Genomic DNA, 22,878 nt, shown 5'->3' on the forward strand with positions numbered 1-22,878 from the left:
TAAAGGTCTCAGAATTGCAATTCAGATTGTTCACAGAACTCCTGCACAGCTACAGAACGGGTCCTCAGGAGGCCACAGAAATGATGAGAGGGTTGGAGCACCACCCCTGTGAGGACAGGCTGAGAGAGTTGGGGTTTTTCAGCCTAGAGAAGAGAATGCTCCAGGGAGAGCTTATAGCAGCCTTCCAGTACCTAAAGGGGGCCTACGAGAAAGCTGGAGGGGCTTATAGTGACAAGGGCATATAGTGACATGCTCTTGTAAAATACCCATTTACTAGGGGTAATCACTTTAAACTAAAAGAGGGCAGATTCAGATTAGATATAAGGAAGAAGTTTTTTACAATGAGGGTGGTGAAACAATGGGACATATTGCCCAGAGAGTGGTGGATGCCCCACTCCTGGAAATGTTCAGTGTCAGGTTGGACAGGGCTCTGAGCAACTTGATCTAGTTGAAGATGTCCCAGCCCATTGTAGGAGGCTTGGACTAGATGACCTTTAAAGGTAATTTCCAACCAAACTATTCTGTGGACCAGATTCATACCTTACGGAACTAGAAAGGATGGACTGCCACGTAACCCAAGCTATACGACTTTCCTGAAATAATTCATTGTTGAGTTACAGTTTATTTTTCAGGGGGAAAAAAAGTGTAATCTTGATTCTAGAATTGCCCCTAACTTTCTGATACCTTACCTCAATCCACTATATAGGTTTTTCTTGCTCTTCTATGGTCACAGTCAACATCATCTTTGATTCATAGACATTAGCAGGTTATTCCAGTAGCAGTTGTACCAGTGCCAAATACATGATATTATCTCTACTTCCAGGCAGAGCACCGCATTTTTATACCCAGGAATTGTGACAGTTGTTTTCTCACATCCTGCTGTATTGAGAACTTAGGTTGAGCTGATTATCTGCTGTGACCCTCTATATTCGGAGTTGCCACATCTCCACATGACATGAGTAACCCGTGACAGTTACTCATATTTCCCATCAGGATGACTTTACCTTCAGAATTGTCATTAACCAGATTCAGCTTATCAATGCGTCCACATCACCGTCTCTTTCTGTTGTCAGTCCACTAAATGCTGTATGTCATTAGCAGGGAAAGAGTTGATTTTTTTCCATCACTGGTAATTTTTGAATGCTCTTTTTATATTGCAGCTTAAACAAGAATTAATCCAGAAATATTCCAATGCCTCCGCCACCTGAAAGTCGGGCTGCCTGACCCTAGGGGTCCTTTGGGGCCTTGCAATCTCTGGTTTTGTGACTCTTCAGAGACTCGCACAGGTAATGTGATTTTTTGTTTTATGTCACCAATAAAACAATCAGTGAAGAGCTAGCAGCTTATCTGCAAACCCAGGTAAACAAACAACTCCACAGTTACAGTTGCATTACATCTGTCAGTTAGCCAGGTCAAAACTGATACTTTGATTTTGCTTTGATTTACTTTGTGAACACAAAAGGCTGTTGAAATGTTAAGTACTTCACCTAAGCCTACTTACACCTTTATTCATCAACTGAACTTGTCACTTCACATGAAAAAAATACCAAGTTAATTTCATCAGATAAATTTTCCCCAAACAGTAACAGTTAGTTTTATACACTTATTCCAGTGCCTACATCTCATCATAGACAACCCAGTGTCCCCCCATCTGGTTTTTCTAGCATTTCTATCCAGTCCACCCAGTACCCTGGATGAAGAAGAGTGTGGCTTCCAGGTAGCATCCACTCCTTGAGGAGCAAAATATTGCTGCCTACCACAACTTGATGCAGAAGGTCAGGCTGAAACTACTGGTGATGGGAGCCAGTGACCCTTTCTGGTGTATCACTGCCTGCCACCGTCAACTACTCTTACCTTCTCAGGCAGCAACAGCACTCTGACTGTTCAGGGCCGACAGCACAGACCACTCACACATCTGTACATTCAGCTGTCTTCCTAACCTCTCCTCCCCAGCAGCTCATAACAAAACACAGATCCAGCCCACAAGCCTGTCATACAACACTAACTCATCACACGTTATCTAATAAACTAGAGACAGAACACTTGTGTCATGCTCTAGTCTCTGAAACTTCTCCAGAAGAAAAAAATTCAATAAATTGGTAGGAAAAGTGGTGAGGATAGGGATGTAAATAGCATTAACAGAGTAGAGAATTGAGTGCTCAGCTTTTCCAAATTTTCTGGACATACTTCCTTTGGCCTTGGTGATTTTAAAGGATACTGTTATGGCTAGAGTTATTGGATTGGAATCAGTTTTGTTATAGACCTGTGAAAAGAGCTACAGTATACTGAACAACACCAATTATAAAATCCTTGTTGGTTTTGCACTCTCATTTATAGTTATTCCTTTCCTATTGAGTAATGCTCCAACTGTAATGCTGCAGTTAGATTGGTCCTTATACAAAAAACTCAACAGCCCTCAATACAGCGGTCAGGATAATCACACCCATGGGGCAGGCAGAGTCTTGACTTCTTCTAAACAAGATTTGTAGCTGACTTCTCATCACTGTCCAAATACTGAAGTCACCAGTGAGGTGAAGGAGGAAGAAACTGAGTTCTGAGAACACTGGTTATTATCCTACCCTAATAAATTAAAGAATTAATGCAAAAATCAAACTTTTTGTGTATTTCAGATTTAATACAGATACACTGTGTATCCTAGAAATGAGCAGACATCTAAAGTTTAATAGGTGGCACTGGGAAGCATTCTGAAATGTGTGTCAAGGTGAGCAAAGATACTCTGCAAAGCTCTTAAAATGAAAAATCTACTGTATAGCTGCATTCAGCAGTGAAGGCCAGACTTTGGGACCCAGAGGCCCTCTGGCAATTCTGTGCTCTCAAATAATTCATCAAGAAAGTGCCTGGATGTTCTTTTAGAATTTTAAGACAACTGAAAACCAGCATGGAGCAGTTGCTGCTGGAAGAGGGCTTTAACAGTGACTACAACAGCTATGCTGGATTGGGGTCTTTAATCAAATTTCCAGCTTACCATCTCCATTTCTGCACATGCAGAACTAATTTCTTCTCATCTATATGATCCTAAGCATATATATCCTGTATAATCTTGATGGGTGGAAATCATACATTTCAATTCACTTCCTTTTACTCTGCATAATACCTCTATAAACTGAAATCAGATATCTATGGTATTGCAACATCATCACTGCCAATGGGTCATCTGTCTTTCAACACCTTTGAGAAAAGTAATTTTCTTCCACTTTAGATCAACAGATTCATATAACTTGAAATATCAATACATAGCTAAAGGCTGTCTATAGCTATTCCTAGTTACTTAAATTTCTAGCATCAGTTCCTGTTATAATTGATGCTGGTATTTTCCTCTATAGTCAGTAAGCAGAGTTTTATAAAGGAAAAGAAGATTGCATCTCTTAAATGCCAGTTAACTTCAGAGGTAACTTTAAAAAAAACCCAAACTCTCATGAACAAGAACACTGTTAGGGCCTTAAAAAAAATAAGCTCCAGATAACCTTAAACAGCAATCCCTACTGAAGAGAAAGAAAAGTACATAGAGTGCTCATAGCAACATCTAACATATTCCAGTTCCTTTTATTTGTTTTTTAAACCCCAAAATTAAAACTCTGTCCTATTACCCTAGGAATTACAGGTCTCCTGAAAACACCTGAAAGTATATTATAGACAATTCATGGTGTAACTGTTATATAGACTTACCGTGTTTTAAGAATTGGTATTTGTGCCTTCAATGCTACATTAAATAGATAAGTAAGTTAAATAAATAAGTAAGTTAAATAAATAAATGGAATTAGGCTTTGTTGAAAATGTGCCCTCTTCGTGAGCACCTCCCTGTGCTGGATGCCCTCTACAAAGCTGCTGACACACAGTCTCAGAACATTCTTCTTCTATCAAAGTCAGACTGACCTTAAAAAAAAAAAGGATAACACTGTGCTGTATCCGCAAGAAGCACCAATTTAAGCATGACAATTTCTTGCTCAGTGATCACACTCCTAAAGGCAAACTTGTGTTTCAGGACGAGAAAAGAATAAAATTTCAAGAGTTCTCCATCGCACATGGGAGACTTATGTGATCTTGATGCCAAAAGCTAATCAAAAGTGCCACAAAATGGGATCATATGCTCAGAATACGGAAATGTACAAACATGAAGTGCATATGAAAAACCCACTAACATACACAGCACAAAGGTCAGCTTATGTTTCCTTGAAAACAGCAATAGATCTCTTAAGTAAATATCTCTCTCCTTTCACTATTATCTGCACTCATTTCTTTCTCAAATGCTCAACATCAGCTTTATTAATTGACTAAAAGAATAATAAATACAGGGTCTGAGGAACTGCCAGGCACAGGAGACAAAAAAATTCAAGGTACTAAAGTGAACATGCACACCTTTGATGCAAGTATCTTTATTCCAGCTGAAACAAGACAGATAGGCTCCCTTTAACAGGCATATTTTCAATATAAAAATCAATACTTGAAATTTTATCAAGAAACTGACACCACCCAGTCAAGGTGGCTCAAATTTTTGCTGGTTTGTTCCTGTTTAAACAAAGAAAATTCCAATTTCAAATCTAATTTTGCATCTTCATCTGTTTATAAGAGGAAAATAAAAATTCTACAGGAGTCTGTTCTACAATAAAACTACATAAGGCGTTGGAAATTTACAGAATGTGTTCTAAATTTTCATGTTCAAATGCCTAGCTGTAAATGAAAGACCAACTTATACCATATATGTTTTACTAGTCACACAACAATATCCCTCAGTTATTTTTCAGAATCCTGATGTTTCTTAGAAGCACTTTTTCTCAGTAATAGCCATGCCAGAATACAGACAAACTGAGGATTGGGTTGCTTCTTCAAAATTCAACCAACTCAAACCATTCATGCAATTAAAAAGCCTAGTAGTTCACCAACGCAATGAAAAAACAACTGTACAAAGGGATAAACTAACTTTGCCTTTAGGAACTAATTGTGTTCACTTTTGGGGCAACATTCATCTTTTTAAAGTATCAAATGTAAATGCACAAACTAAAAATAAAAGCAGGCAGAATCACAGAAAGCTGCCTAAAATTAGGAAGTAAGCATCTCATAACTTCAAAATTTGCATTTACCATAGATAATTAATTTAATAAACCACACTTCCTGGTGGTGTGTCAAATCCACCTCTCCAGAAAACACCAGAAGAATGTATGACTACCACGTGGTTGGTCACTGAGCTATCTGAGAAGCACTGTGAGTCATACTCATTAATTCATATGAAGGGATATAGTTATGAGCTTTTGGAAAGGGAATGGAAATAACTCAGCTGTTTCTCTTGTTCAAAAAAATCTGTTCAAAAAAATCTAACATTTCCTTGTTGTTTAAAGCAGTGGTCATAGCTGCTTGTTTTGTTTAATGTAGTTCATTGTCTGTTGGTTACATTTAAAGTTTCCAGTGAATGATTATATGAACCACCTCTTGATATCATCCCACATGAAAGACCAGGAAGTCTTCTACCAGCTATACCATCCCTATCCAAAATATACAAGTCTCCAGTATTTGTCCATGCTTTTAAGATAATAGTGACTTCAAATGAGCTTCACCTAAAACGAATTGCAGAAATAGGTCTGGTGGATGTTTGACAAAATGGAGTGTCTACCCTTTTGGTTACTGCAAGACACACAGCTTCTCAAATATTCAGTGGTAAATAACTACATGTACATGTGCTCATACAGTCAAAACGTATAAATCCCAGTTAACATAACAGGTAGGGTATGACCTCTGGATTCATGATTGGCAGGCATCCTCCAGTCACATGGTGAAGCATCCACATCCTGCTGCCTTTAGGACTGTGGAGTCCTCAAGAGTGAGGAAGATGGGAGCAGGAGGTTTGCAAGTCATCCAGCTCCGTGCCCTCTCTCTACTTATGACTGATGTGCCTCAAGAGAGGAGACAGGAATGACAGGCTTGATTGCATCATTACAGGAAACAAAACAGAAAAACAAAAAGAGGGAAAAAAATGGAAAACATGCCAGGTTAAATGCATGAAATGGAAAAACTTCCCAGACGTGGAGAGTGAAAGAGTTAACTACAAACCTACACATCTAAGTACTGAGGTGTGTAATAGATTCTGTATATTAAGATCAATATTCCACAAATATTTCCATTACAACTTCTAACACAAGTTCAAGAACTAGTGAACTTTAGCACCAATGAAGCTAAAGTTCACCTAAAAACAAAACAAACCCCACAAGTTGTTCTTAGAAACTGGAGATAGGGAACAGACAGTCTGCTCTGTCTAGGTCAATGCAGGACTGCCATTACAGCATTGCTTTCTGAACAAAGCATCCTATTTAATTCTATCATATCTGACTAATGCAATTTTTGATATTTGACAGGAAACAGTTCCAGAGAAAATTATTTCAATACACAAAGTAACAATGACACACATCCCACATTTTCATGTCATCCTATTATCACCTTGCTTTTTTGACCTAATGTCACCACTGTTTAACAAAAACATTGAGTAGTTTTGTTTTCCTCATAAATCACCCCACCAATCCTTTGACCCTTTTGACACCTTCTTCTTAATTCCTTTGATTCCATCAACATCTTTTCATAACAGGCACCTTGAAAAGCTTGCAATTCAAACAAATGTAAATGTACTCCAGAACAAAGAAGTGTGTTATAAGATAGGGAAGGACCATTCTTTCTTTCCTCTCTTTCTTTCCTCCCTTTCTTGGTCCCTAGAATATTTTTGCAGACAATTGGAACTGATCTTTCTTCATTACTACCTCAAACTCAGATCTTATGTACTTTTCAGAGTTCCTTAAATACTAACAGTTTTTAGGTTTCCCAGCCCCATTTTCTATTTAGTTTAAACTGCATAGCTGCATAGGATTAAATAACATTTCAAGATAAAACTCAATATAATATTTTTCTTTCCCTTATTTAATTTGGAAGGCTTGACGTTGAATGAGGGATGATACCACGATGTCTATCTCTGGTGCTATTTCCTTCACAGATTTCTGTCCTGAAAAATTATGTATTAGTTCTGCAAAAGACCAAACTGTTCTAAAAATTATTTATGAAATCACATCAATTATCATCAAATAACACTCTTTTTCACATGTCCAATCAAACAAAATTAAGACTGTGTGTTTTGCAAGACTCAAACTACATCTCAAAAGTTACCACTGTAACAAGCAATCACATTATTATAAATACTAAATACCATAAAAATTGCAACACGCAACCACTTGCTTTTATAATATTTTCCAGACAGTGGACATATTTAAAAATTTAACTGTTCACATATTTAAGCGGCTATCTATCTTGTGCTGGAACAAACCAATGTGTAGGTGGTGAATCTTCTAGCTGAGCTGAGCAAAAACGTTAGTACAGAGAAAAATAAGTGAAAGGGAGCCAAAATATCTCCCCTCTAAAGGCAGAAACTCATTTAAGCACATGAAATAACATAGTCATTAGGGAAACTAGTTTATCTTCTCTTTCTGAAAGGATATAATAAATAACAGACACAATTACAGTATGGGCCACGTCCAGGAAATCTGTGAGGTCTCTTGGACCACACACTCCCTCCAGAAAGTCATACACATTAACGATGAAGCAACTCACCCACTCAAGGCAATTCTCAGATCACTTATATATGACTAGAAAAGTAAAGAGAGACATTCACCAAATGGTTACCAGCACCTCAAGAACTACTACCATTGCCAGACTGAATGCCAGCTATCCCAGTGACATTTGAGGATGCAGGAATAGCTACAGGCCTCTCCACAGCCTTATACTCTCCAATAAATCCAATGCAAGAGGGGAAAAAAAAACATTTCTAGAGAAAGTCTTCTGTTGGCTGCTTCATTTATTTTTTTAAACTTCAAGATGCAAAAGCCCTCAGAACTGCAGTTATATGCAAAAACAGAACAGTAGTGTACAGCAAAGGGACTTCAGCAAGGTGCCAGTTGTAAGCAGCAGACAGAACAGGTAGGTGGACATATCTATTATTCTTTAAGCAGGACACCAGCTTCCCTGCAAGACCAGCAGACAGACTATTTCTATCATCAGTAATGCAATAAACACAAATTAAGAGATACGCTCTTTGCTTCTCTCAAGCAAAATCAAGATGCCTGTGGTGATCCAAAAACAACAGAGCACTCCCTGCCCTGAGCAAGGGAGCTCACAAAGAGAAGCTGCTGGGGTGAGAGATCTGTGGGTTTTGCCAGTAGGAGCCCAGATTTTGGAGTCTGCTAAGTCATTGCATCCACCCTTGCACTGTCACTTGAACTATCTGCCTTCTCCTCTCTTTATGAAGACAATGCTCATGCACAGGACTGTATACATCTCTGAATATTAAGTCAGTGCTTATTTGTTACTATTTCATGTAGTGCTTTTTTGTTATTCTTGCAAATTACTATTCCTTTAGAAAAAACAAATGCTTGACCGTACCTGCTTCCTCTCTGAATAAGATACATAGTGATGTCCTGAGCTTCTGAGGCTGTGCAGAAAGCCACAGGAAACTAACATTAAAAACAAAACACTGTTTTCTAAAAAAGAAGCTTTATATTTCTGAGAATTTGACTGAGGAGGGATACATAACGGCCTAAGTCAGACCAAAAATAAGTAGCAGGTAATTTTGTTTCCTCCCAGACTGCAAACTGCTTCACCACACATTACGACTGTAATTCCCCATTCCTCAATTATCAGACCAGTGCCTTCCTCATATGGGCTGTAATGTCTGAGGACTTCAGAGACAGTGTGGAATACGTTACACATATTTGCAAAGATAGCTACACACATACTGCTCTCTTCAGCTGATGAATGATGCCTCAGCCCAGACACACAAGTCTGAGGTACTGGATTTTAGTTAACCATTAATTTAATAACCTTTCACATTATCAGCACAGAAAAACTCAAGTGAGTAATGATAGCATTCATTTTGATCAGTCTCTGTTCAGATTTTCAGTAAAGGAAAGTACATTGGAAAGAGAGATACTTGTTTTTCAAATTATCTGGCTTGTTTGAGGCAAATCTAAACACTTCATCCTCATAGACAAAAAAAGAGTACTCAATAAAATAATATATTCTACTTAGTCAGAAGTGCAAGCATGAATGGAAAGTGAAGTCTGCAGATGTAGACTACCCCACGGCAGAGAACTCTATGATTATACATATGGATTCATCATGAAAAAATTCAAATGGAAGATTTGCTAATTGGTTATTAAATTATTTTTTATGACATTAGAACTGTATGTAGACATGTGTATTTGAGACAATTTCAGACTTCTTTAAGTACTGTAAAATATAGAATGGAGAATAAAATAGTGTCTGATAACTTTGTCAGATACGCCTTATTATTATTAACTTTCTCCTTAAAAGTACTGCCTTAGAAGAAGAATCACAATCATAAATAATATATCTGAGGTCAATGATTAATCAATCAATTGATAGATAGAAACAAGGCCATTTTTCTTTTCTTTCTTTTGCAGCACAACTCAATAGCAAAAGGCTAAATGGAGAAAAACCACTAAAAATATCTTTTTTTTTTTACTGTTTTCACAGATCGTATGTAAAGTATGATATATTCCCTGAATCTCTGGCAAAGAACCTTATACTATTCTTCAGCTAAAAGGCAGCTAGATATCTAAAGATTAGCTTCATGTTACCTGATATACTTCTACGTATAATTAGTTAAAGGTACAGATGAATCTTCCCCTGTCATACAGGAGAGGTAATTTAGTCCAAGAGAAGAGCTGGACAACTATACTGCCTAAACAGAAAAGTTAACTTGCCTTATCAGTTCCAAAATACTCAGCTGTGATGCTGTTGACTATGACTAACTGCATTTGGCACGGCTTTAATAAACCTTCAGAGAAGAGAATTCTATTTGCTATATGCAAATACATCATCAGTTCAAATATTTGCAGGTATCGGATGATGATATTTGAAAACAAGAATACTTCTGGGTTTTTCTAGAGTCCGTTCTTAAGGTAGTCACAAAGCAACTTTGCTGTAGTAACATTAATCAACTTTCAATCTGTGTGCAGAGATCAAAGTAGTTACTATATACAAACATCCCAACAATAACAAAACAGCACTCACAGTTATTTACAAGAAACTTCAATAGTCTCACCTACACAAACCCAAATGTTGCCTTTCATTCCCCACCTCCAAAGCCACACATTTCAATAAAGCCCACTCTGCTTTGTGAAACAAATTGTCTGGAGTATGATCAATCTACACCAGCAGCAGATGCAGGAACAGACTACAGGGGCTCAGGATGGAGCTTCCTAACCTGCACAATCCTTGCCTCTTTAACTCAGATGCCACTGCAGCAGCACAGGATAAATCTGGGAACTCAAGCAGATTTAATACCTGGTACGAAAAACGCCCACTGGCACTATAATCACTGCACAGGCTTTCCACCTCCAGTCAAAATCACATTCCTTCATGCCTCAAACCAGTGAGAAAAGGAGCATACAATTGTTTATTTGGCATTACAAGAAGAGAGGAAACACCTAGGGGGTAAGACATGAAGAAGCCCACTGATAAGAGTCTGGAGGGAAAGACATCATTAATTTAACCCCCATAGTCACTTTGGAAAACAAGCGGAAGTATGTTAAAAGTATTAATACATGACAGAAAAGTAAAGAGGGCATGTGCAACACATGGCGGTGTCTTCATTAATGCCAGATTACCATTTAGTATGATCACCATGCAAATCTATGCCTAAGCAGATGCAGACACAATCACGTTTAAGTTTGCATGAGCACAGGATGCTGCATTCATGCTGACTTCACACTAGCTGAAGAAGTACAAACAATACCTGTTCAAGCATTGTAAGGGTCATAGAGAGATGAACAATATCTGACAGAGCAGAAAACCCACTAGTATAAGGTTAACAATAAAACAGGGGATGAAAAGTTACGTTTACGTGTGTGGTTATGGGTTTTTGATCTGCTGACTAGTACCTTTAGACCTATCATTGAATCAACATTCTAACTCAAGCCAGTAAATCAGCGTCTACAGGGTAAGAAGTAACACAGCATCCTCCTCCCTCTATACTGCTCTGTCCCCACTGGTGATCTAAGAGCTTTCAGTCTTTAACTCTGGAGGGACGCTCATGTAGCCTGCGCTCATGTAAGCAGTTAAAATGTATCTATCTATAGTAGAAGGGAGATGGGCAGAGAAACAAAAAAAGTTTGTATTAATGTAATTTCACACACGCGTAGGAGAAAATAAATCAGAAAAGCCAAGTTGGGATTACAGACATAGCTGCTTAGATTGCCTAAATGAGACAATATGTATTATCTCATCTGGCAGTTTAGCATGACTGAAATGAAACATAATTTGCAGTTGACGCCAACTGGCAGGAGACAAATGTTTCTGGTAATCTTTGTGTTTTATTAAAAAAGTACTTCTGTCTTAAATTATATGGAAAACGGATCGGAGACTTTTGGTCTAAAAAGTACAAGATTTGCAGATGCTACCCTGAGCTGCTAACTCACAGAAAAATGTGTCCTGAGTTTTTACAATTTAAAAAGACAAATGTAAAATTATGCCAGGTCTAATCTTCTACCAGTACCTCTGTCTCCAAGAGCAGCAAAAAGCAGATGTCTGGAGAAGAGCATAAGAATAGTGTAAGCATGTAGTCATACTTTCCCCAAATATGCTCTTCTCCAATAATCTGCAACTTGGGAACTTTCAAAGCCAGAGGTCATGCTTATGTATTTAGTAATCCCCTACAGACTCTTTTTTCCCCACTCACTTTGGCCAGTCTCACTTTGAATCAGTATATATTTTCAGTATCCACAACATCCTGTGGAGTTACACAACCTAATATATGTGCATGACAGAACTCCTCTGTTTGCTACTCCAAATCCAACACCTGCTGGACCTGCTAGTTCATTTTCACGCTCATTAGTTCTTGTGCTGGGAGAGAAAATGAACAATTGATCCCTAAGCCCCTCACAATGCCATTCATGTTTTTATAAAACTATCACTCCATCCCCAGTTGTCTCTTCTACTCAGCAATTTAACTGTAATTTGTAAGGAAGGTGTTAATGCATCTCTGGCTATCCTTGCCAGTGCCTTGCCTTCCCCTTCTCTGTAGTGTTCAGTTATCTGTTGGCCCTCTGCAGCAGACTTTCCGCTCACAGACTTACTCCTCAAATTCTTTTCTAACCTGAGTTCTTATGGACATTTATTCCTGCCAGAATTTGACCTTTCTGTTTTTTTCTTTCACATACAACTTGTACCCTTTTAACTACACCTACTACTCCTGAAAGTGCATTTTTCAATTTTCATTATAAAATGAACTACTATTAATGTTGCAAAAAATAGACAATTACGAAGGCCAAGAGATTCTTGTGAAAATATTTACCTCCATCACCTGTAAATTAATGGAAAGACAGGAGGAGAAAGACAGTTTCCCACTGAGCATTACAAGTGACATGAATTGCTTTCCCCAGTCCACAAGACAACTGGGAATACGGTGCTTTTTTCTTACCACAGATTCTTCAATTCTTCTTTCGAATTTAAACCACTTACAATGCACAGAAAATACTTTCTCCTAAAATTCTCTCTCTTCTACATTTCCTTCCCTGAAAAGGTTCATTATACACAGAAAAAAAAAGAGACTTAGTTAAAAAATTTGTCCCATTTTCAGGTAAGATTTCTGAAGAATGTTTGTTTCAGTATTTTCAGGGTCTGTATGATGTGATAAAGTAAGCTATTATATAACCAGGCAATGTTAGTCTAGAAAAGGTAGCTTGTTTATTGGAGAAAAATATGAGAGCTCAACATGACTAACTGGAGGAATTACCCGAAAAAACAACGTCATCTTTAGTAAAAACATGTGCAAGATGCTACAGTTAGGCAGAAATAGCCAGCTATAAAGTGATCAGTGAGAGCAATGTCTTAGAAAAAAGTCTTTGGATGAGGATCTGATGGATCACTGCCTGACCATGAAAAAGAGTCACAGTGCTGAAAAAAACATCCTCATCGTGTCAGTAAGTATAAAGAGGATCCTGTCCTGTTTTATTCAACATCGTTAAAGCCTTAAGGGGAACACAGTCTTAACTTGGACGAACAAAAAATAGATGTGAAGTAATGAAAGGTAACTCAAAGAAAAGCAACAAAAATAACTGATGCACAAAACCCAGCACCTGTGAGGTGAGAAACAGGAGGCTATGGCAGTTAATAAAACACAGTGTGAGAAGAAAAACAACTACTTGCTGTGTCCAAGACAGATGTAGGATGAGCAGTCGTGATGTTAAATTGCAATAGGAAAGGTGTGAATTGGATAACATGAAAAGAAAATTTCCCCATAGCATGATGATGTAAGGGAGACCAGAGTTCCTTAGAACAAGTCACAGATGACAGATATGGATGATCCTAACCTGACGCAGAAGAAGGGACTAGATGACTGCATACGGTCACTTCAATCCTATATTTTTATGATCTTTTGGGGACCTAAGGCAGAATCGCTTCTTTCCACTGATTTAACAACAACAAAATAAAAGTGGGGAGTTAAAGGGAAGTACAGGGTTGCCTTGAAAAAAATTAGGCTACAACCTGCTCAGATAAACTTTGCATTTAAACCCTTCCTCTGCCCAACTCCAAGAAGCCTGTGGAAAGAATGGGTTACCAGCAGTCAAGAGCTGGAGACATTGTGCTGAAAATTCGGACTTCTATTCTCTGACCTTGCCTGGACATTCTTTAAATCTGGCTTGGAAGCACAGGCATACTATGCAGAGTACGGTGCACATGTACATGTGAGACACTCCCAATGCACTCTTACATCAACAGATCGTTTACCTACTGTGCAATGCACACAGTGTGCAACAGAAAATTGAGGTAAACTGCTGATATGTGCTGGTCAAGCATCAATAAATTAGAGTATTTCTAAGGCTCTGTTTTAGATTGGACTTTCACTCTTTCATGTTAACATGTACCATTCCTGCATTAACCAAGCTCAAGAAAGGCTGGATATTTCCAAATCTGGCTGCGATAAAAGGCAAGCTCTAACTCAAGCTGTCATGGAATGCAGTCTGGGTCACTTAGATGTAAAGATTGGTTGAAGGTAATTACACTGATTTTATGCAGTCATGATCATGACCGATGATTGAATAAACATGTATACGCAACACAAACCTCATGCACATTTCTGCAAAGTGGATACCTCTGCTAAATTATCTACCATCTCAGCAGAGCAATCAGCTGGGCAGTCTGTGGAATATCTTGCATGCCAGCTGTCATGTACTATGTCTATTAGTAGCTTAAAGAAAACCTAAACCAGAGAAAAATGAGATCTTTGTTAACTCCTCAAAGGTAAACCATACGAGAGCAACACTAGCCTGAGAAAAATCAGTGCACAGAGAAAGAGAGAAGAGACATAAGAATGCATGAAACTTTTATTATTATGCCCAATTTGACCCACCACTTAATGTTGAACTTACAAGTTAAAACAATTTTCTAAAAGCACAGAAGCAATACCAAATACGACTGAATAGAAAATGATATTATTCCCCACATGTAAAATAAAAGAACATGTTACCATATTTAGACTAGAATTTACATTTGAAATTTTCTTGTAAACTTTAAATTACTTGGACTGGCTGGGCAAAATGACATTCAGTGTTTATCAGGTGTCTGTTCCAAAATCAAGTTACAATTGCTAAAATTATCACGATGACCATGTATACTTACTGCCTTATTTTGTGAAATAAGCTTTTTAGAAAGCTGTGAGAACTAGAGGATTTGTATGAGATACCCTCCAATACTTATATTTCAAGCACAATTCAATATGTATTATTCATCAGTACTAAACAGTTGTGCAGAAAGATGCTAACATTCCTTACTCACAAAGAACTCTCTTGAGAAATTCTCTACAAATCTTGCTTTAGTGTCATGACTGTCGCTTACTCACTCCCCCTCAGTGAGATGGGCAAGAGAATAAGAAGAGTAAAAGAGAGAGAACTCATGGGTTGACACATAGACACTTTATTAGGTAAAGCAAAAGCCACTCACACAAGCAAAGCAAAACAAGGGATTCATTCACTGCTTTCCATGGGCAGGCCAGAGTTCATCCATTTCCAGGAAAGCAGGACTCCATCACAGGTAGCTGTGACTTGGGAAGACAAATGCCAACATTGCAATCATTCCCTCTCCTTCTTCTTCTTCCCCCAGCTTTACATGCTGAGCACATTGCCATATGGTATGGAATATCCCTGTGGTCAGCTAGGGTCAGCTGTCCCAGCTATGTCCCCTCCCAGTTTTTTGTGCGCCCCCAGTCTACTTCCTTGCAGAGCTTGAGAAGCTGAAAAGTCCTTGACGTGGTGTAAGTATTGCCTAGCAACAACTAAAACATCAGTGCATTATCAACATTAGTCTCATACTAAACCCAGAACAGAGCACTACACCAGCTACCAGGAAGGAAATTAACCCAGCTGAAAGCAGAACATCAGCAAACTTGTACTATATGACAAACTGTACTCTTATCTGCAGCACCTTCTCTTTAATTGCAGGAACAGTAACTATATTTACAGCACTCTTTATATATGACTTATTAAAGATTTCAGAAAAAAACACCACCCCTATGTATGAAAGTATTTTCAGTACGGCCTTCCCTCCTCAAAATTACTATTTGCACAGGATGTATCTAAGCAATATGCACTAATACTGTGAGGAAAAAAAAACAAGAGTACTTAACCCTTAAAATAAGGTTTCTCTCAAATTTGTTTGCCAAAGTATAATACTGGTGCACTATCACCACCACGCACTTTAGTGATGAGGTCAGGTTTTGACAAATGAAAGTTCAATGAAAAGGCTGAAAAACCTGTTTACAATGATCCCAGACACAAGCCTTGCAAGCTGCAATTCACTGACCTATGTAAACTGATTTGGCTTTCAGATAATCTCCCAGTGAATACTATTGCAAAATCTATAAACACAGATGGTACCAACTGGCACTCTTTTTGCAATCTCAGCAGAAGATCAAATAGATACAGAGACTGAATTTATACTCCCACTTCACAGGTGATTCTTTCCAACCAGGTTTAAGGGATTATGTTTGGAAGCTGAATCAAAAAAGTTCTGTTGCAGCTACCCAAAGTCTCGGTCACCCTGAGAAGACACACTACTCAAAATAAGCTGATTTAAGAACTGTATGGCTTTTAATAAAGCTTTTTAATAAAGTTCAGATCAGGCCTTGACTATAATTGCTACAATTATCATGTTGACCATTTGTATTAGCAGCACATTTATAAGATTTTTTCCTAAAGCAGCATTACAGAAAAAACTACTTGGAATCAAAAAGAATTCTGCAAAATGAAAGGTCAACAACCTACAGTCAAACTTTAGTGAAAGTATCAATTGTAATATTAAAGACTATTATATAATTTTACCTACAAAATTTACTGCTATTCATCTGGAATAGTGACAGTATTAATACCTATTGGTGAACTGTCAGAAATTATGTATGAAAGAAGGCATACAACACATGCAGTGTCGTGTCAGCAAACATGAAGAACAATTAGTGAACTCTAAAGCTAATTCTGTGTGTGTGTAAATTCAAATCCAAGACACTTTCACCAGTAAGATGTTAGATATCATGTTAGAACACATGAATCTAACAATACCTTCATAATCTTCAAGATAATGAGACAGCATTAATACAAAGAATTTTGAAATAGAACACTGACACCCATGACAAGGGAGGCTGTACAGCTGCTTCAGCAACATTGCTTCATTAATCGTTTCTGAGCACTAGAAGCTGTTAAAGGTGAAAACGAAAATATTTGAAAATCAGCTTAAAGTAAGTCTTCTTTGTGTGTCTGGGTTCATTTATTACAGTACTCTCACTGGCTGCAACACAAAATGACACTTTCTCCAAGACATATTTTCCTCTTTTCATTATATTTCATTCTCATGGTTTGTCATTTAGTTGTCATGTTTTCACCATGGGCCTCAGAGAAACCCTCAAAGAAAACCCCAACCAACAACATCTAAAGCAATATATGTAAGAAATATTTTAAGAAACAAATTGCTGCAGCATTCTCCTCATGCAGCATCATCTTAAATATTCTGGATTCTCCTTTGAAGAGCCCACATCTAACTTTACTATGCAGCTCCAAGCTGAAAAAGACAGTATTATTATAAAAACCAAAAGACAAGGAAGACTGAAGAAATTAGTATTTAGCAACAGATCACGATTTTTGGGTTTTTTTTAATTACACACAGTGAATCAGAAACTGTATCCTATTGATTGTGTGAACAGCACAATGGTCTCTATCTTCTGCTGTGATTTATATATGCTCAGTCATGGAAAATATAACTGCCCAATTGCTACATGTATGGCCATAGTTCAGAATTTCATATATATTCCTGATCCACTCACACAAATTGGGTACATTTGCAGTCATCTGCTTGCCATTGCAGCAAATTTATAATTCAATTACTCTTTTATTGTGGTCTTTGTTTTCTTTGGAATTACGTTCCACAAAAATATCTTTTAAGAAAATACTTCTAGGAAAATTGATTATTCTCTGATTAACTGATGTTGAAACACTTACCTGTGACTTCCTAAAGTCTAAAAATAAGGAGAAACAAAGGTAATTAAAAAAGAAATTAAGTTTGCAAATCAGCATTATTTTTCAAAATGCACCAACTACTTTCAGTGGTATAACATGAAAATATCATTTTACTTAGAAGACTGTTTGAAAGTAAAATAATAGAACTTGTTTAGACAGCTTTTAGAGTAGCTGACCAGACCTTCCCAGCAATTTCAAAAGACAAATCTATTTTTTTCATCTGGGCTTTATGGATGCCCTACATTCAGCTTAATTCCAGTTCATCTGTATGTAGGACAATGATTTTGGAAAAATACATCCTGTTAGTTCCACATTTCCAGGGCAGATCTCCACAACCCAGGAGAAATCTGTCAATTTTCTGAAAGTTGAAAACCCAGAAGGAATAATCTAAGCAAAAGTCTTTAGCATTATTTTAACAGACTTGTTAACTATAATCGCATCAGCAATTGTCCCTGCATCAAAAAAGGGCTCTGAGAGCCAGTATCACCTTCCAGCTGCTAGCCAGCTCTACACTTGTTGCCAAATGAGTTAAAAATGCTGACATCCCAAATGATTTATCCCTAGGCAGAAGGCAAAGAAATGGAAACTGTTGTGGGGGAAGGGAGGCACAGAAAACACAGAGGAAAGCAGCAAATAGGAAGACACAGAAAGCCCTTGTTCCAGGGGAAGGAAGAAATGGGGACATAAAAGGGCTTCTCTCATTGCCACCAGCAGTTCAGAAGTTGATCATTGCTCTCCTCCCCACAGGCTGGATGGTGCAAAGAGTCACCCACAAGATGAGCTGTGTGTGCTTGTGCCTGTGCATGAACACATGTGTGGGTAGGAAGCAAGGACAGTGAGGGACAGTGGAGCAGCACCTCACCCTCCCACTTCAAGCTTCACCAGGGGCTAGTCCTACGTGAAGAGACTCTTTCCTTTTGCTCTTGTAACAAGTTGATTTTAAGACACTGAGGGTGAAATTCCTAGGAACTGTTTTTTGCCTGCAGTGCATACCCAGAAATCTTTCATCAGATAGGAGCTGCCATCCTGTGTTCAACACATCCCCTTGTCACAACCACCTTTTCTCTTTTACTGGGGAGCCCTCCAACAAGTACTAACAAAGTAGAAGCTTCTGGAAATACAAACTTTGATGAATAATAATTCTGTTCTTCACAACACTCAGGAAAATAATGAATTCTCCTTTTCATGTAATTATTATTTAAACAGCAATGTCTACATGGTATGCAAAATAAAACACTAAGTTTCTTGTCTGGTACCAACTACACAGTCACCTGCAGCTCAACTAGGTCCTGCTGATGCAATAACATGTAGCACTTAGTATGTCATTGTCCTACTGTATTACAAAACACCACAAGCAATTTTCACTGCTATAAGACAGAACATGAAAAAAGATCATGGCAACCATGGACTTCCTTTCAGTCTGCGCCAGAAGTACTCCTGATCCAAACTTACCAGCCCAGCACAATTCAGAGTGACTTAAATGATGTGGAGGAATATGCTTTGACTAAAGAGGTAACAAAAGTACTATAATATTCTTATACCGAAATGCTGCTGCATCCACTCCCAGTGATTTATATTTGTAAAAGCAAATGACACACTACTGCTACTTGCCTGACATTTGGGTACATCATCACGCAAGCATCTCCCAGAATGCTTAATAAGGCAGATGCTTAACTAACAAAAAGATAAAGTGGGTAATTTCCTACATACTGATTAGAACTACTCTATGACCCACACAAAGAAATCCTGTGAAGAAAGCAGTGATGTGATTAAAACTGGAGTGGCTGCAACTATCATACTCAATGAAATAATCAAGGAATGGTCCCAAAAACGGTGTCTGAGATAAAACCCTCCCATTAACTGCCCTAACAGTCTGTCTACATCCTGCATCTAACAATGCATGAACATGGAGAAAATACTCCAGAACGTGCCTTAGATTAATTTGGATTATATTTCTGTAGTGTGATTCACTCAGAAAAATAAAATTGAACATTTATTTCAGTGTCCATGGCACTTCCTAATTAGCCACTCCTTGCGCACAGCATAAATTTAGGCCTCTATGAGTTACAGTACTGAGGTTTCTATGACCAAAGCAAACCTATGAATACAAGAGGGCTCCTTGCAGGTGTGAGCTTGCACAGCCAGAACCCACTGCAGGACTGTGACCAAACAGACATCTTCATTAAGGTATTTGTAATGGTGCTGAGGAATGTTTCCCTAAGAAAGCCAAACCTTGTAATTAACATACATAATATTTTCTTCTGGATGAGATCAGCTAGAGCTTTGTAACTGTTATCAGTTATTCTTAATAACACATCTCTGATTAGGATGCACACACTCGCAGTGTCTCGTTTGCTTACTTCTGGCTTGGTGTAAACTTATTACGATGGTGCAACCCAGCTGCTCTGCCACCAGGTACTGGCAGCACATGCACTTGTCTGGACACAGCACTGCCAGCTCTGCTATTTTACTTGATGTTGCTCCAACGCACCCACAACTTCTGAATTATGGGATCCAACCTTAGCAGTGAGTTCCTCTGAAGTGACGCCTAAACTGCCAATAAACTTGCACTGGTAACCTGTGCCACCTACTTCTTGCCCTTCCCTGAAGGGCCCTAAGAAACAAAGTACCCCCGCAGACACACACATTCCTCCCTCAAAAAGTGGGCCCAGAAAGGCGAGGAGAAGGAAGAACACGTCGGAGGTGTGAAGGCGCCAAGGTGATCTTTGAACACTCGTTCCTCACGGCAGCCCGCGGAGAGATGAGCAGCCCCCGCCCGTGCTGCCCGGAAGAGGCTGCAGGTGTGCCGGCCAGGGGCAGGGCGGCTCCCGCTCGCCGCGCTCCCCGTCCCGCACGAAGCCGGCCGGGGGCGCCCCCGCCGTCCCGCGGTTCCCGCGCCCCCCGTCCCGTCCCCGCCCCCCTCCTGACGGCGCAGGGGGAACGCAGCCGCCCCGCGCCGCGTGCGCGGAGCACGGCCACGGCCACGCTGACCCCCGCCCGCTGCCCGGCGGGTCCAGCCGCGTCCCGCCGGCTCGGCTGCTCGGCGGCACCGCCGCGCCGCAGGGAGGGAGCGGGGCGGGAGGGAGCGGGGGAAGGAAGGGGGCAGCCCGGCGGCTCCGGACGCCTCGCCGGGTCCCCGCCGAGCTCCCCGCAGGGAAGGCGCCTGGATGCCCTCCCGCCCGCCGCTGCCCCGGCAGACGCCGGGCGGCTCTCGCCGGCGCCACAACCCCGTCTCTGCCACCCCCTCCGCGCCGTACCCGTCCCGCCGCTGCTGCTCCCCGGCCCGGGGGGAGCGGCAGCCCGGCCGCCGCTCGGGCAATGAATGGAAGTGCACCCAGCGGTCCCCGTCCTCCCTCCCTCTCGACCCCGCACAACTTCAGCGGGGCCGCCGCCTCACCTCTGCCGGGCAGAGGCGGCTCCTCCGCACTGGGGCACTGCTGTCGTCGTCACCGTCGTCGCCGCCGCCTCCGGCCCCCGCCCCGCCAGGCTCACCCTTTTCGGCTCCCGCCGCGACCATGCACCGAGAGAGGAGGAACTGGATCCCTCTGAGCGCCGACCCGACCGCCCCCAGCCGGAGGGAGGGAGAGAGGGAGGGAGCCGCGGCGAGGGGCGGGGAGGGACGGGACGCGGCCGCCCTGCCCTGCCCAGGACCAGCCCCCTCGCACTGACGTCCCCGCTCTCACACCGCCGGCCGCGGCGAACCGCCCGGACCCGGGCCGGGCGGGAGGCGAGCGAGGGGAGGGAGGTACTGCGTCCACGGGCGGCCTGGTGTGCCCCGGTCAGCGTCACAGCTGCGGGGACAGGCTCTGAGAACAGCAGGAATAACCTCTGCCCTGCCATCCTGGCGTTTGAATAACCAAGGCTTCTCGTTCTACCCCCTCCGACGCAGCTGGCCGAGAACGGGCGCTGGGCTGCGCGACTGGCGGTGTCACACCCTGTACTGTCCACTGCACTGCGCATCACAGTCAGTCTGCTCCACTGGACCTAGCCATGGTGGATGCACTGAATGGAAAGCAAGAATGGTAAACACCAACTTGCCCTGTCTCCAAACATTCCTCTTAGTCTAGACCTTGCAATTTAAATTGCAAGCAAATGTCTAAAAAATTGCCTGCGATAGTTTTCTTTTCAAACCTTTTTCCCTCAGAATAAATAACTTCCCACCAGTCTCCCTTTCAAATCACAGTTAACACTCTTCCAGTTTCAAAGCAGCACTCTGATGACCCAGGCTTTTCCAGAACTTTGTAATTTTACAAATACCTTGAGATGTCTAGTGCTAAGCACATATGTATCTACAGGCTGTGACACTCATTTAAAGCATCTGCAGAGAAAATTAAGGTTTCGGCTTGGATATGTCTCTGCATGCCTCTGCTATCCCCTGCTGTTGCACCCCTGTGCAATATGCTGATCGTTGCAAGTGGATGACAGGTGTCTAACTTCATACAGCTCATCTCAGTGTCAGCTTCATTTGCTAAATTGGAATTGGCTGTTGCAATAGATAAAACCAGCTGCTAAGTGAGTCAATAAAATAAATCACTCTGGGTATCTCAGAGACATAAATGAAGTGCTACACCAGTGCGAAACTTAATTTGCTGCAGCTAAAGCTGTTCTCCTTCTGCGAAAAAGTAAGGAGTTCTCTTTTCACAGCTATCAGAATGATATCTTTCACAAACGCTGCTTTTACTTGAAGCTATGGCTTTGGTCTGAATTACCTTCTCACTGTGATGACACAGAGGAATCAGTACAGGCTAGTCCTGCTAACTGCTGGGACTCCAAAGTCTTCAACTGTGCAAAAGCATATTCCATCTGACTGGACCCAGCTGGGGGATCTGTGCTTTTTCATTTGGAGTCCACTGCTCAGAAAACCAAAAGTCAGTTAATGTTTTCCCAAGTACACAGGCTGAGGAATTCAAAAGAAGCATAAAACCCCAAGAATTATGTTCCTGTGGCAGAAACATTAAAAACATACACAGCTATTTACACTTACTGAGAAGAGAGTGTATGCTTTCATGTCTGATTATTGTCCAAACTTGTATCCTTACGTTACTTTTCCTCTTTCTGGACAAGTCATCAAATGAAACGTTCTTAAAAAAAGTTTTATTAGACATATTTTTGTTTGTTCCCTTTAAAGATCTGAAAATTCATTTTCTACAAAATGAGGGTGTCTTTGTATAGCTGAGCTCTCTCTGACCTGTCAGAGCAGCTGAGTAGGAGACAACTCAATAGGTCTGTCCAAAAATAAACACCTCTTTAAAGAATATTTTAACCCGAGATTTCACACAAATAGTGATGTGACAACATTATTCAA

At 40.4% G+C, this 22,878-nt stretch overlaps 1 protein-coding gene across 1 annotated transcript in view; it reads right to left on the minus strand.

The window, feature by feature from the left end:
• Positions 1 to 21,180, minus strand: part of LHFPL2 (LHFPL tetraspan subfamily member 2) — a 124,459-nt gene extending 103,279 nt beyond the window's left edge. Inside the window, exon 1 of the mRNA XM_027671389.1 lies at positions 20,971 to 21,180. The gene's annotated coding sequence lies outside the window, so the exon portion shown is untranslated. The remainder of the gene's footprint in view (positions 1 to 20,970) is intronic.
• Positions 21,181 to 22,878: the final 1,698 nt, after the last annotated feature.

This window comes from Neopelma chrysocephalum, unplaced genomic scaffold (genome assembly GCF_003984885.1).
Source record: "Neopelma chrysocephalum unplaced genomic scaffold, ASM398488v2 Primary Assembly neopelma1_97102, whole genome shotgun sequence".
NCBI lineage: Eukaryota > Metazoa > Chordata > Aves > Passeriformes > Pipridae > Neopelma > Neopelma chrysocephalum.